The sequence below is a fragment of the Rutidosis leptorrhynchoides genome, chromosome 4 (genome assembly GCF_046630445.1).
Source record: "Rutidosis leptorrhynchoides isolate AG116_Rl617_1_P2 chromosome 4, CSIRO_AGI_Rlap_v1, whole genome shotgun sequence".
Classification (NCBI taxonomy): Eukaryota; Viridiplantae; Streptophyta; class Magnoliopsida; order Asterales; family Asteraceae; genus Rutidosis; species Rutidosis leptorrhynchoides.
The window spans coordinates 210,261,490-210,276,510 of record NC_092336.1 but is presented as its reverse complement, the minus strand read 5'-3'; positions in this window follow the sequence as shown (position 1 = coordinate 210,276,510).

Here is a 15,021-nt window from a genome sequence, read left to right as displayed (position 1 = left end):
TACGAATGTAAAATAAAAGTTCCATGATTGAGACATATCTAAGTAATGCAGCGGAAGTCTAACACAGCAAATCTGTAACGGCAAGTATATAACACCAAGACAGCAAGTCTAACAGCGGAAGCAACAACGTCTAAGCACCTGAGAAATACACGCTTAAAAGTCAACACTAAGTCAGTATGTTGTCCCCATAAGTTTAAAATTGCATTAATTAAGTTAAGTGTCATCGTCATCATCATCATTCATCAAAGCTAAAGTAAGTTTAACAAGAATAGAGATCGAAACAAAAGGCTGATTTGGACAGTTGTTACGACCTCTATACAAATCGAAAAAATGCGTAGTCAGTGGCCATGGCTCCGTATGTGAGTCCTCTAACTGCTGACCAATTTTCAGAACCTAACTCATCTTCATTTGACCATGGCGATGGTTTAAGTGCGAGTAGGTCAGAAATTTCAGCACGTCGTTACAAAGGCGTAGTGACTTTCGGAAGGCTATAAATCCTAAACCGTATATCGGATTTAGGCGAGGCCTAAACAAAAAGTCATCTACTCGAAAAGAAATATCTGAAAGTCAATTTTCCAGAAGTCCAGGAGTCTGATCAGAACCTGAAAAACAGCAAACAAGTGCTCCGGTGGGTTCCTTTGTTCTTGATGCTCATCACGGTTCTCATCCTTGATGCGTGTAAGTTTCAAGCGGACAACTCTTTGATGTTTTAGCATCTCTTTGACCAAGTTTCAACCATCAACACAAAACTAAGAGTAAAAGCTATCATTCTACAAGTTTTGAACATCAAAGTTGCCTCTTTATTGCATAAACCCAATAAAGCTTCAACCTTTGTCCTTTTTACACAAGTTCATGCATCCTTATCATCACAACAATCACAAAAAGGTTCCAAGTAAGTGAGATCTACAACTATAACTTAGATCTCAAGTATTAAGAAAATCCTAAGCTAGAAAGCTTGGATCTTTACAAGATTAATGAGACCATAAGCTAGAAAGCTAAGATCTAATGAAAGTAAAGAGACCATAAACTAGAAAGCTAAGATCTTTGACAAAATAATGAAACCATAAGCTAGAAAGCTTGGATCTTTAATGTTCTTGAAGATCCTTAAAGCAAAAGACTAGATCTTCAAGTTACATGAAGATCATAAACATAAGTTTTGATCTTTATAACAAAATAAAGAAATCATAAGCTAGAAAACCTAGATCTAATAAGTAAATGAAGATTCAAAGCTAGAAAGCTTGAATCTTTCATGTTCTTGAAGGATTCAAACCCAAGTTTGAATCTACAAGATATAACAAGATCAAAAACTAAAAAGATTGATCCTTTAAATGATGATGATGATGTCGTGAATAAGAAGAAGAAGAAGAAGAAGAAGAAGAAGAAGAAGAAGAAGAAGAAGAAGAAGAAGAAGAAGAAGAAGAAGAAGAAGAAGAAGAAGAAGAAGAAGAAGAAGAAGAAGAAGAAGAAGAAAATTTAAAACTTACACTTTTTAGAGTGAGAAAGACTAGAGAGAAAATTAGAGAGCAAGTGTGTGTAATTTGTGAATGAGATCAAGTGTAAAATAGGTGAGGTTTGTGTGGTATTTATAGGGGGAAGGGGTGCTTAGGCCGTGGGTGAAATGTCCCGTTCTTATTGATTAAAAACGTTCCATATTAATTGATTTCGTTGCGAGGTTTTGACCTCTATATGAGACGTTTTTCAAAGACTGCATTCATTTTAAAACAAACCATAACCTTTATTTCATCAATAAAGGTTTAAAAAGCTTTACGTAGATTATCAAATAATGATAATCTAAAATATCCTGTTTACACACGACCATTACATAATGGTTTACAATACAAATATGTTACAACAAAATAAGTTTCTTGAATGCAGTTTTTACACAATATCATACAAGCATGGACTCCAAATCTCGTCCTTATTTAAGTATGCGACAGCGGAAGCTCTTAATAATCACCTGAGAATAAACATGCTTAAAACGTCAACAAAAATGTTGGTGAGTTATAGGTTTAACCTATATATATCAAATCATAATAATAGACCACAAGATTTCATATTTCAATACACATCCCATACATAGAGATAAAAATCATTCATATGGTGAACACCTGGTAACCGACAATAACAAGATGCATATATAAGAATATCCCCATCATTCCGGGACACCCTTCGGATATGATATAAATTTCGAAGTACTAAAGCATCCGGTACTTTGGATGGGGTTTGTTAGGCCCAATAGATCTATCTTTAGGATTCGCGTCAATTAGGGTGTCTGTTCCCTAATTCTTAGATTACCAGACTTAATAAAAAGGGGCATATTCGATTTCGATAATTCAACCATAGAATGTAGTTTCACGTACTTGTGTCTATTTTGTAAATCATTTATAAAACCTGCATGTATTCTCATCCCAAAAATATTAGATTTTAAAAGTGAGACTATAACTCACTTTCACAGATTTTTACTTCGTCGGGAAGTAAGACTTGGCCACTGGTTGATTCACGAACCTATAACAATATATACATATATATCAAAGTATGTTCAAAATATATTTACAACACTTTTAATATATTTTGATGTTTTAAGTTTATTAAGTCAGCTGTCCTCGTTAGTAACCTACAACTAGTTGTCCACAGTTAGATGTACAGAAATAAATTGATAAATATTATCTTGAATCAATCCACGACCCAGTGTATACGTATCTCAGTATTGATCACAACTCAAACTATATATATTTTGGAATCAACCTCAACCCTGTATAGCTAACTCCAACATTCACATATAGAGTGTCTATGGTTGTTCCGAAATATATATAGATGTGTCGACATGATAGGTCGAAACATTGTATACGTGTCTATGGTATCTCAAGATTACATAATATATAATACAAGTTGATTAAGTTATGGTTGGAATAGATTTGTTACCAATTTTCACGTAGCTAAAATGAGAAAAATTATCCAATCTTGTTTTACCCATAACTTCTTCATTTTAAATCCGTTTTGAGTGAATCAAATTGCTATGGTTTCATATTGAACTCTATTTTATGAATCTAAACAGAAAAAGTATAGGTTTATAGTCGGAAAAATAAGTTACAAGTCGTTTTTGTAAAGGTAGTCATTTCAGTCGAAAGAACGACGTCTAGATGACCATTTTAGAAAACATACTTCCACTTTGAGTTTAACCATAATTTTTGGATATAGTTTCATGTTCATAATAAAAATCATTTTCTCAGAATAACAACTTTTAAATCAAAGTTTATCATAGTTTTTAATTAACTAACCCAAAACAGCCCGCGGTGTTACTACGACGGCGTAAATCCGGTTTTACGGTGTTTTTCGTGTTTCCAGGTTTTAAATCATTAAGTTAGCATATCATATAGATATAGAACATGTGTTTAGTTGATTTTAAAAGTCAAGTTAGAAGGATTAACTTTTGTTTGCGAACAAGTTTAGAATTAACTAAACTATGTTCTAGTGATTACAAGTTTAAACCTTCGAATAAGATAGCTTTATATGTATGAATCGAATGATGTTATGAACATCATTACTACCTTAAGTTCCTTGGATGAACCTACTGGAAAATAGAAAAATGGATCTAGCTTCAATGGATCCTTGGATGGCTCAAAGTTCTTGAAGCAAAATCATGACACGAAAACAAGTTCAAGTAAGATCATCACTTGAAATAAGATTGTTATAGTTATAGAAATTGAACCAAAGTTTGAATATGATTATTACCTTGTATTAGAATGATAACCTACTGTAAGAAACAAAGATTTCTTGAGGTTGGATGATCACCTTACAAGATTGGAAGTGAGCTAGCAAACTTGAAAGTATTCTTGATTTTATGAAACTAGAACTTTTGGAATTTATGAAGAACACTTAGAACTTGAAGATAGAACTTGAGAGAGTTCAATTAGATGAAGAAAATTGAAGAATGAAAGTGTTTGTAGGTGTTTTTGGTCGTTGGTGTATGGATTAGATATAAAGGATATGTAATTTTGTTTTCATGTAAATAAGTCATGAATGATTACTCATATTTTTGTAATCTTATGAGATATTTCATGCTAGTTGCCAAATGATGGTTCCCACATGTGTTAGGTGACTCACATGGGCTGCTAAGAGCTGATCATTGGAGTGTATATACCAATAGTACATACATCTAAAAGCTGTGTATTGTACGAGTACGAATACGGGTGCATACGAGTAGAATTGTTGATGAAACTGAACGAGAATGTAATTGTAAGCATTTTTGTTAAGTAGAAGTATTTTGATAAGTGTATTGAAGTCTTTCAAAAGTGTATAAATACATATTAAAACACTACATGTATATACATTTTAACTGAGTCGTTAAGTCATCGTTAGTCGTTACATGTAAGTGTTGTTTTGAAACCTTTAGGTTAACGATCTTGTTAAATGTTGTTAACCCAATGTTTATAATATCAAAAGAGATTTTAAATTATTATATTATCATGATATTATGATGTACGAATATCTCTTAATATGATATATATACATTAAATGTCGTTACAACGATAAACGTTACATATATGTCTCGTTTCAAAATCATTAAGTTAGTAGTCTTGTTTTTACATATGTAGTTCATTGTTAATATAATTAATGATATGTTTACTTATCATAATATCATGTTAACTATATATATAACCATATATATGTCATCATATAGTTTTTTTTTACAAGTTTTAACGTTCGTGAATCACCGGTCAACTTGGGTGGTCAATTGTCTATATGAAACCTATTTCAATTAATCAAGTCTTAACAAGTTTGATTGCTTAACATGTTGGAAACATTTAATCATGTAAACATCAATCTCAATTAATATATATAAACATGGAAAAGTTCGGGTCACTACAGTACCTACCCGTTAAATAAATTTCGTCCCGAAATTTTAAGCTGTTGAAGGTGTTGACGAATCTTCTGGAAATAGATGCGGGTATTTCTTCTTCATCTGATCTTCACGCTCCCAGGTGAACTCGGGTCCTCTACGAGCATTCCATCGAACCTTAACAATTGGTATCTTGTTTTGCTTAAGTCTTTTAACCTCACGATCCATTATTTCGACGGGTTCTTCGATGAATTGGAGTTTTTCGTTGATTTGGATTTCATCTAACGGAATAGTGAGATCTTCTTTAGCAAAACATTTCTTCAAATTCGAGACGTGGAAAGTGTTATGTACAGCCGCGAGTTGTTGAGGTAACTCAAGTCGGTAAGCTACTGGTCCGACACGATCAATAATCTTGAATGGTCCAATATACCTTGGATTTAATTTCCCTCGTTTACCAAATCGAACAACGCCTTTCCAAGGTGAAACTTTAAGCATGACCATCTCTCCAATTTCAAATTCTATATCTTTTCTTTTAATGTCAGCGTAGCTCTTTTGTCGACTTTGGGCGGTTTTCAACCGTTGTTGAATTTGGATGATCTTCTCGGTAGTTTCTTGTATAATCTCCGGACCCGTAATCTGTCTATCCCCCACCTCACTCCAACAAATCGGAGACCTGCACTTTCTACCATAAAGTGCTTCAAACGGCGCCATCTCAATGCTTGAATGGTAGCTGTTGTTGTAGGAAAATTCTGCTAACGGTAGATGTCGATCCCAACTGTTTCCGAAATCAATAACACATGCTCGTAGCATGTCTTCAAGCGTTTGTATCGTCCTTTCGCTCTGTCCATCAGTTTGTGGATGATAGGCAGTACTCATGTCTAGACGAGTTCCTAATGCTTGCTGTAATGTCTGCCAGAATCTTGAAATAAATCTGCCATCCCTATCAGAGATAATAGAGATTGGTATTCCATGTCTGGAGACGACTTCCTTCAAATACAGTCGTGCTAACTTCTCCATCTTGTCATCTTCTCTTATTGGTAGGAAGTGTGCTGATTTGGTGAGACGATCAACTATTACCCAAATAGTATCAAAACCACTTGCAGTCCTTGGCAATTTAGTGATGAAATCCATGGTAATGTTTTCCCATTTCCATTCCGGGATTTCGGGTTGTTGAAGTAGACCTGATGGTTTCTGATACTCAGCTTTGACCTTAGAACACGTCAAACATTCTCCTACATATTTAGCAACATCAGCTTTCATACCCGGCCACCAAAAATGTTTCTTGAGATCCTTGTACATCTTCCCCGTTCCAGGATGTATTGAGTATCTGGTTTTATGAGCTTCTCTAAGTACCATTTCTCTCATATCTCCAAATTTTGGTACCCAAATCCTTTCAGCCCTATACCGGGTTCCGTCTTCCCGAATATTAAGATGCTTCTCCGATCCTTTGGGTATTTCATCCTTTAAATTTCCCTCTTTTAAAACTCCTTGTTGCGCCTCCTTTATTTGAGTAATAATGTTATTATGAATCATTATATTCATAGATTTTACTCGAATGGGTTCTCTGTCCTTCCTGCTCAAGGCATCGGCTACCACATTTGCCTTCCCCGGGTGGTAACGAATCTCAAAATCGTAATCATTCAATAATTCAATCCACCTACGCTGCCTCATATTCAGTTGTTTCTGATTAAATATGTGTTGAAGACTTTTGTGGTCGGTATATATAATACTTTTGACCCCATATAAGTAGTGCCTCCAAGTCTTTAATGCAAAAACAACCGCGCCTAATTCCAAATCATGCGTCGTATAATTTTGTTCGTGAATCTTCAATTGTCTAGACGCAAAAGCAATCACCTTCGTTCGTTGCATTAATACACAACCGAGACCTTGCTTTGATGCATCACAATAAATCACAAAATCATCATTCCCTTCAGGAAATGACAATATAGGTGCCGTAGTTAGCTTTTTCTTCAATAACTGAAACGCTTTCTCTTGTTCATCATTCCATTCAAATTTCTTCCCTTTATGCGTTAATGCAGTCAAGGGTTTTGCTATTCTGGAAAAGTCTTGGATGAACCTTCTGTAGTAACCAGCTAGTCCTAAAAACTGGCGTATGTGTTTCGGAGTTTTCGGGGTTTCCCACTTTTCAACAGTTTCTATCTTTGCCGGATCCACCTTAATACCTTCTTTGTTCACTATGTGACCGAGGAATTGAACTTCTTCCAACCAAAATGCACACTTTGAAAACTTAGCGTACAATTCTTCCTTTCTCAATACTTCTAACACCTTTCTCAAATGTTCACCGTGTTCTTGGTCATTCTTTGAGTAAATAAGTATGTCATCAATGAAAACAATGACAAACTTGTCAAGGTATGGTCCACACACTCGGTTCATAAGGTCCATGAACACAGCTGGTGCATTAGTTAAACCAAACGGCATGACCATAAACTCGTAATGACCATAACGTGTTCTGAAAGCAGTCTTTGGAATATCATCTTCTTTCACCCGCATTTGATGATACCCGGAACGTAAGTCAATCTTTGAATAAACAGACGAGCCTTGTAGTTGATCAAATAAGTCGTCGATTCTCGGTAGTGGGTAGCGGTTCTTGATGGTAAGTTTGTTCAACTCTCGGTAGTCGATACACAACCTGAATGTACCATCTTTCTTCTTGACAAACAAAACAGGAGCTCCCCACGGTGATGTGCTTGGTCGAATGAAACCACGCTCTAAAAGTTCTTGTAATTGGCTTTGTAGTTCTTTCATCTCGCTGGGTGCGAGTCTGTAAGGAGCACGAGCTATTGGTGCAGCTCCTGGTACAAGATCTATTTGAAATTCAACGGATCGATGTGGGGGTAATCCCGGTAATTCTTTCGGAAATACATCGGGAAATTCTTTTGCAATGGGAACATCATTGATGCTCTTTTCTTCACTTTGTACTTTCTCGACGTGTGCTAGAACAGCATAGCAACCTTTTCTTATTAGTTTTTGTGCCTTCAAATTACTAATAAGATGTAGCTTCGTGTTGCCCTTTTCTCCGTACACCATTAAGGGTTTTCCTTTTTCTCGTATAATGCGAATTGCATTTTTGTAACAAACGATCTCCGCTTTCACTTCTTTCAACCAGTCCATACCGATTATCACATCAAAACTCCCTAACTCTACTGGTATCAAATCAATCTTAAATGTTTCGCTAACCAGTTTAATTTCTCGATTCCGACATATATTATCTGCTGAAATTAATTTACCATTTGCTAATTCGAGTAAAAATTTACTATCCAAAGGCGTCAATGGACAACTTAATTTAGCACAAAAATCTCTACTCATATAGCTTCTATCCGCACCCGAATCAAATAAAACGTAAGCAGATTTATTGTCAATAAGAAACGTACCCGTAACAAGCTCCGGGTCTTCCTGTGCCTCTACCGCATTAATATTGAAAACTCTTCCACGGCCTTGTCCATTCGTGTTCTCCTGGTTCGGGCAATTTCTAATAATGTGGCCTGGTTTTCCACATTTATAACAAACTACATTGGCATAACTTGCTCCGACACTACTTGCTCCGCCATTACTCGTTCCGACACCATTTGTTCCTTTCGTTCTATTAACCCCTGGTCCGTAGACCTCACACTTCGCCGCGCTATGACCATTTCTTTTACACTTGTTGCAAAATTTGGTGCAGAACCCCGAGTGATTCTTTTCACACCTTTGGCATAGTTGCTTCTGATTGTTGTTGTTGTTGCGGTTATTATTGTTGTTGGGATGATTGTTGTAGTTGCTGTTGTTGTTGTTGTTATTGTTGGGCCGTTTGTTGTAGTTGCGATTGATGTTGCGATTGTTGGGATAATTGTTGCGATTATTGTTGTAATTGCTGTTGTTGTTGTATTGGTGATTCTTATCACCGTTTTCCTCCCACTTTCTTTTGACTTGCTTCACATTGGCCTCTTCAGCAGTCTGTTCTTTAATTCTTTCTTCAATCTGGTTCACTAGTTTGTGAGCCATTCTACATGCCTGTTGTATGGAGGCGGGCTCGTGTGAACTTATATCTTCTTGGATTCTTTCCGGTAATCCTTTCACAAACGCGTCGATCTTCTCTTCCTCATCTTCGAATGCTCCCGGACACAATAGGCACAATTCTGTGAATCGTCTTTCGTACGTGGTAATATCAAATCCTTGGGTTCGTAACCCTCTAAGTTCTGTCTTGAGCTTATTGACCTCGGTTCTGGGACGGTACTTCTCGTTCATCAAGTGCTTGAATGCTGACCACGGTAGTGCGTACGCATCATCTTGTCCCACTTGCTCTAGATAGGTATTCCACCATGTTAACGCAGAACCTGTGAAGGTATGCGTAGCGTACTTCACTTTGTCCTCTTCAGTACACTTACTTATGGCAAACACCGATTCAACCTTCTCGGTCCACCGTTTCAATCCGATCGGTCCTTCGGTTCCATCAAATTCCAAAGGTTTGCAGGCAGTGAATTCTTTGTAGGTGCATCCTACACGATTTCCTGTACTGCTAGATCCAAGGTTATTGTTGGTATGTAGCGCAGCCTGTACTGCGGCTATGTTTGAAGCTAGAAAAGTACGGAATTCCTCTTCATTCATATTCACGGTGTGTCGAGTAGTCGGTGCCATTTCCTTCAAAATAGTTAAATGGAACAAGTTAATCATACAGAATATTAAGAGTAGTTAATAGTATTTCGTAGCATAATATGAACTCATTTATAAAAGCTTTTTCTTCATATTAGCGTTTTATAAGTTTAAATTCGGGTAGTACCTACCCGTTAAGTTCATACTTAGTAGCTAATATACAATTCAACTACTACAATTCTATATGAAAAACTGATTATAATAATATTTCGCGTTCAAACTTTTATACAAAATTTTACAAACTTACAATACCGCTTATTTTACATAAAGCATGAAATATAGCACACAATAACTTTGATACAAGATAGTTGTGAAGACAATTCTAGCTAGTACACAAGTCGTTCAGCAAAGGCAATAAAGACACGTAATTCATACGTCCAGAAACAAGTCATGCATTCTGGTTTTACTAGGACTACTTCCCATCCTTGGTCTTGTGCAACATAACCGTTATGGCCGTTGATAAGACAGCGTGTTGTAACGTCATCAAAGGGACGAGGGTTACGTAATGTCCAACAGTCCCGTAATAATCTAAAAACCTCATTTCTTACCCCAATTACCGACTCCGTCACTTGTGGAAACGTTTTGTTTAATAGTTGTAGCCCGATGTTCTTGTTCTCACTTTGGTGAGAAGCGAACATTACTAATCCGTAAGCATAACATGCTTCTTTATGTTGCATGTTAGCCGCTTTTTCTAAATCACGAAGTCCAATATTCGGATATATTGAGTCAAAATAATTTCTTAACCCGTTGCGTAAAATAGCATTTGGGTTCCCCGCAATATATGCGTCAAAGTAAACACATCGTAACTTATGGGTTTCCCAATGTGATATCCCCCATCTTTCAAACGAAAGTCTCTTATAAACCAAGACATTCTTGGAACGTTCTTCGAATGTCTTACAAACTGATCTCGCCTTAAATAGTTGTGCCGAAGAATTCTGGCCGACTCTAGACAAGATTTCATCAATCATGTCTCCGGGTAGGTCTCTTAAAATATTGGATTGTCTATCCATTTTGTGTTTTTAAACTGTAAAATAGACAAGAGTTAGATTCATAAAAAAAATACTTATTAATACAAGCAATTTTTACATATATCATAAAGCATAAGAACACTATATTCCATATATTACACCACACGAATACAACTATCTTATTCCGACTCGCTCGTTTCTTCTTCTTCGGTTTTGGTTCGTTTTGCCAAGTTTCTAGGGATATATGATGTTCCCCTAATACGAGCCGTCGTTGTCCACATTGGTTTAGAAAAACCTGGTGGTTTAGAGGTTCCCGGGTCATTGTTACAACTTAAGGACTTCGGGGGTTGACGATACATATAAAGTTCATCGGGGTTGGAATTAGATTTCTCTATTTTTATGCCCTTTCCCTTATTATTTTCTTTTGCCTTTTTAAATTCAGTTGGGGTAATTTCTATAACATCATCGGAATTCTCGTCGGAATCCGATTCATCGGAGAATTGGTAATCCTCCCAATATTTTGCTTCCTTGGCGGAAACACCATTGACCATAATTAACTTTGGTCGGTTGGTTGAGGATTTTCTTTTACTTAACCGTTTTATTATTTCCCCCACCGGTTCTATTTCTTCATCCGGTTCCGATTCTTCTTCCGGTTCCGACTCTTCTTCCGGTTCCTCTTCGGGAACTTGTGAATCAGTCCACAAATCATTCCAATTTACATTTGACTCTTCATTATTATTAGGTGAGTCAATGGGACTTGTTCTAGAGGTAGACATCTATCACATAATATCAAACACGTTAAGAGATTAATATATCACATAATATTCATATGTTAAAAATATATAGTTTCCAACAAAAATGTTAAGCAATCATTTTTAAAGAAAACACGGTCGAAGTCCAGACTCACTAATGCATCCTAACAAACTCGATAAGACACACTAATGCAAATTTTCTGGTTCTCTAAGACCAACGCTCGGATACCAACTGAAATGTCCCGTTCTTATTGAATAAAAACGATCCATATTAATTGATTTCGTTGCGAGGTTTTGACCTCTATATGAGACGTTTTTCAAAGACTGCATTCATTTTAAAACAAACCATAACCTTTATTTCATCAATAAAGGTTTAAAAAGCTTTACGTAGATTATCAAATAATGATAATCTAAAATATCCTGTTTACACACGACCATTACATAATGGTTTACAATACAAATATGTTACAACAAAATAAGTTTCTTGAATGCAGTTTTTACACAATATCATACAAGCATGGACTCCAAATCTCGTCCTTATTTAAGTATGCGACAGCGGAAGCTCTTAATAATCACCTGAGAATAAACATGCTTAAAACGTCAACAAAAATGTTGGTGAGTTATAGGTTTAACCTATATATATCAAATCATAATAATAGACCACAAGATTTCATATTTCAATACACATCCCATACATAGAGATAAAAATCATTCATATGGTGAACACCTGGTAACCGACAATAACAAGATGCATATATAAGAATATCCCCATCATTCCGGGACACCCTTCGGATATGATATAAATTTCGAAGTACTAAAGCATCCGGTACTTTGGATGGGGTTTGTTAGGCCCAATAGATCTATCTTTAGGATTCGCGTCAATTAGGGTGTCTGTTCCCTAATTCTTAGATTACCAGACTTAATAAAAAGGGGCATATTCGATTTCGATAATTCAACCATAGAATGTAGTTTCACGTACTTGTGTCTATTTTGTAAATCATTTATAAAACCTGCATGTATTCTCATCCCAAAAATATTAGATTTTAAAAGTGGGACTATAACTCACTTTCACAGATTTTTACTTCGTCGGGAAGTAAGACTTGGCCACTGGTTGATTCACGAACCTATAACAATATATACATATATATCAAAGTATGTTCAAAATATATTTACAACACTTTTAATATATTTTGATGTTTTAAGTTTATTAAGTCAGCTGTCCTCGTTAGTAACCTACAACTAGTTGTCCACAGTTAGATGTACAGAAATAAATCGATAAATATTATCTTGAATCAATCCACGACCCAGTGTATACGTATCTCAGTATTGATCACAACTCAAACTATATATATTTTGGAATCAACCTCAACCCTGTATAGCTAACTCCAACATTCACATATAGAGTGTCTATGGTTGTTCCGAAATATATATAGATGTGTCGACATGATAGGTCGAAACATTGTATACGTGTCTATGGTATCTCAAGATTACATAATATATAATACAAGTTGATTAAGTTATGGTTGGAATAGATTTGTTACCAATTTTCACGTAGCTAAAATGAGAAAAATTATCCAATCTTGTTTTACCCATAACTTCTTCATTTTAAATCCGTTTTGAGTGAATCAAATTGCTATGGTTTCATATTGAACTCTATTTTATGAATCTAAACAGAAAAAGTATAGGTTTATAGTCGGAAAAATAAGTTACAAGTCGTTTTTGTAAAGGTAGTCATTTCAGTCGAAAGAACGACGTCTAGATGACCATTTTAGAAAACATACTTCCACTTTGAGTTTAACCATAATTTTTGGATATAGTTTCATGTTCATAATAAAAATCATTTTCTCAGAATAACAACTTTTAAATCAAAGTTTATCATAGTTTTTAATTAACTAACCCAAAACAGCCCGCGGTGTTACTACGACGGCGTAAATCCGGTTTTACGGTGTTTTTCGTGTTTCCAGGTTTTAAATCATTAAGTTAGCATATCATATAGATATAGAACATGTGTTTAGTTGATTTTAAAAGTCAAGTTAGAAGGATTAACTTTTGTTTGCGAACAAGTTTAGAATTAACTAAACTATGTTCTAGTGATTACAAGTTTAAACCTTCGAATAAGATAGCTTTATATGTATGAATCGAATGATGTTATGAACATCATTACTACCTTAAGTTCCTTGGATGAACCTACTGGAAAATAGAAAAATGGATCTAGCTTCAATGGATCCTTGGATGGCTCAAAGTTCTTGAAGCAAAATCATGACACGAAAACAAGTTCAAGTAAGATCATCACTTGAAATAAGATTGTTATAGTTATAGAAATTGAACCAAAGTTTGAATATGATTATTACCTTGTATTAGAATGATAACCTACTGTAAGAAACAAAGATTTCTTGAGGTTGGATGATCACCTTACAAGATTGGAAGTGAGCTAGCAAACTTGAAAGTATTCTTGATTTTATGAAACTAGAACTTTTGGAATTTATGAAGAACACTTAGAACTTGAAGATAGAACTTGAGAGAGTTCAATTAGATGAAGAAAATTGAAGAATGAAAGTGTTTGTAGGTGTTTTTGGTCGTTGGTGTATGGATTAGATATAAAGGATATGTAATTTTGTTTTCATGTAAATAAGTCATGAATGATTACTCATATTTTTGTAATCTTATGAGATATTTCATGCTAGTTGCCAAATGATGGTTCCCACATGTGTTAGGTGACTCACATGGGCTGCTAAGAGCTGATCATTGGAGTGTATATACCAATAGTACATACATCTAAAAGCTGTGTATTGTACGAGTACGAATACGGGTGCATACGAGTAGAATTGTTGATGAAACTGAACGAGAATGTAATTGTAAGCATTTTTGTTAAGTAGAAGTATTTTGATAAGTGTATTGAAGTCTTTCAAAAGTGTATAAATACATATTAAAACACTACATGTATATACATTTTAACTGAGTCGTTAAGTCATCGTTAGTCGTTACATGTAAGTGTTGTTTTGAAACCTTTAGGTTAACGATCTTGTTAAATGTTGTTAACCCAATGTTTATAATATCAAAAGAGATTTTAAATTATTATATTATCATGATATTATGATGTACGAATATCTCTTAATATGATATATATACATTAAATGTCGTTACAACGATAAACGTTACATATATGTCTCGTTTCAAAATCATTAAGTTAGTAGTCTTGTTTTTACATATGTAGTTCATTGTTAATATAATTAATGATATGTTTACTTATCATAATATCATGTTAACTATATATATAACCATATATATGTCATCATATAGTTTTTTTTTACAAGTTTTAACGTTCGTGAATCACCGGTCAACTTGGGTGGTCAATTTTCTATATGAAACCTATTTCAATTAATCAAGTCTTAACAAGTTTGATTGCTTAACATGTTGGAAACATTTAATCATGTAAACATCAATCTCAATTAATATATATAAACATGGAAAAGTTCGGGTCACTACAGTGGGGTTTGGGGGGAGATAAGGGGGGACAACTTTTGCTTTTTGATTAATGGTTGTCTAAAGTTGGTGCTTATGTTGGGATCCCATGCAACCATTGTGATTATGGTTAATAAAAATACTAGTATGTTCCCTCTAATAAATGGACATTTGTCTTTCATTAATATGGGTCATAAACTTATTAAAATTGGGCTAATTAAATAGTCCATTAGCTAGAGTAGGGTGGGCTTGAGTCCAACAAGGTAAAAAGTCCAACAAGACTAACTAGTGAGCATAAGTAAATTACTAAGCGTAATTAAGCAACCAAAAGCCCAAGTAATTGTCATTA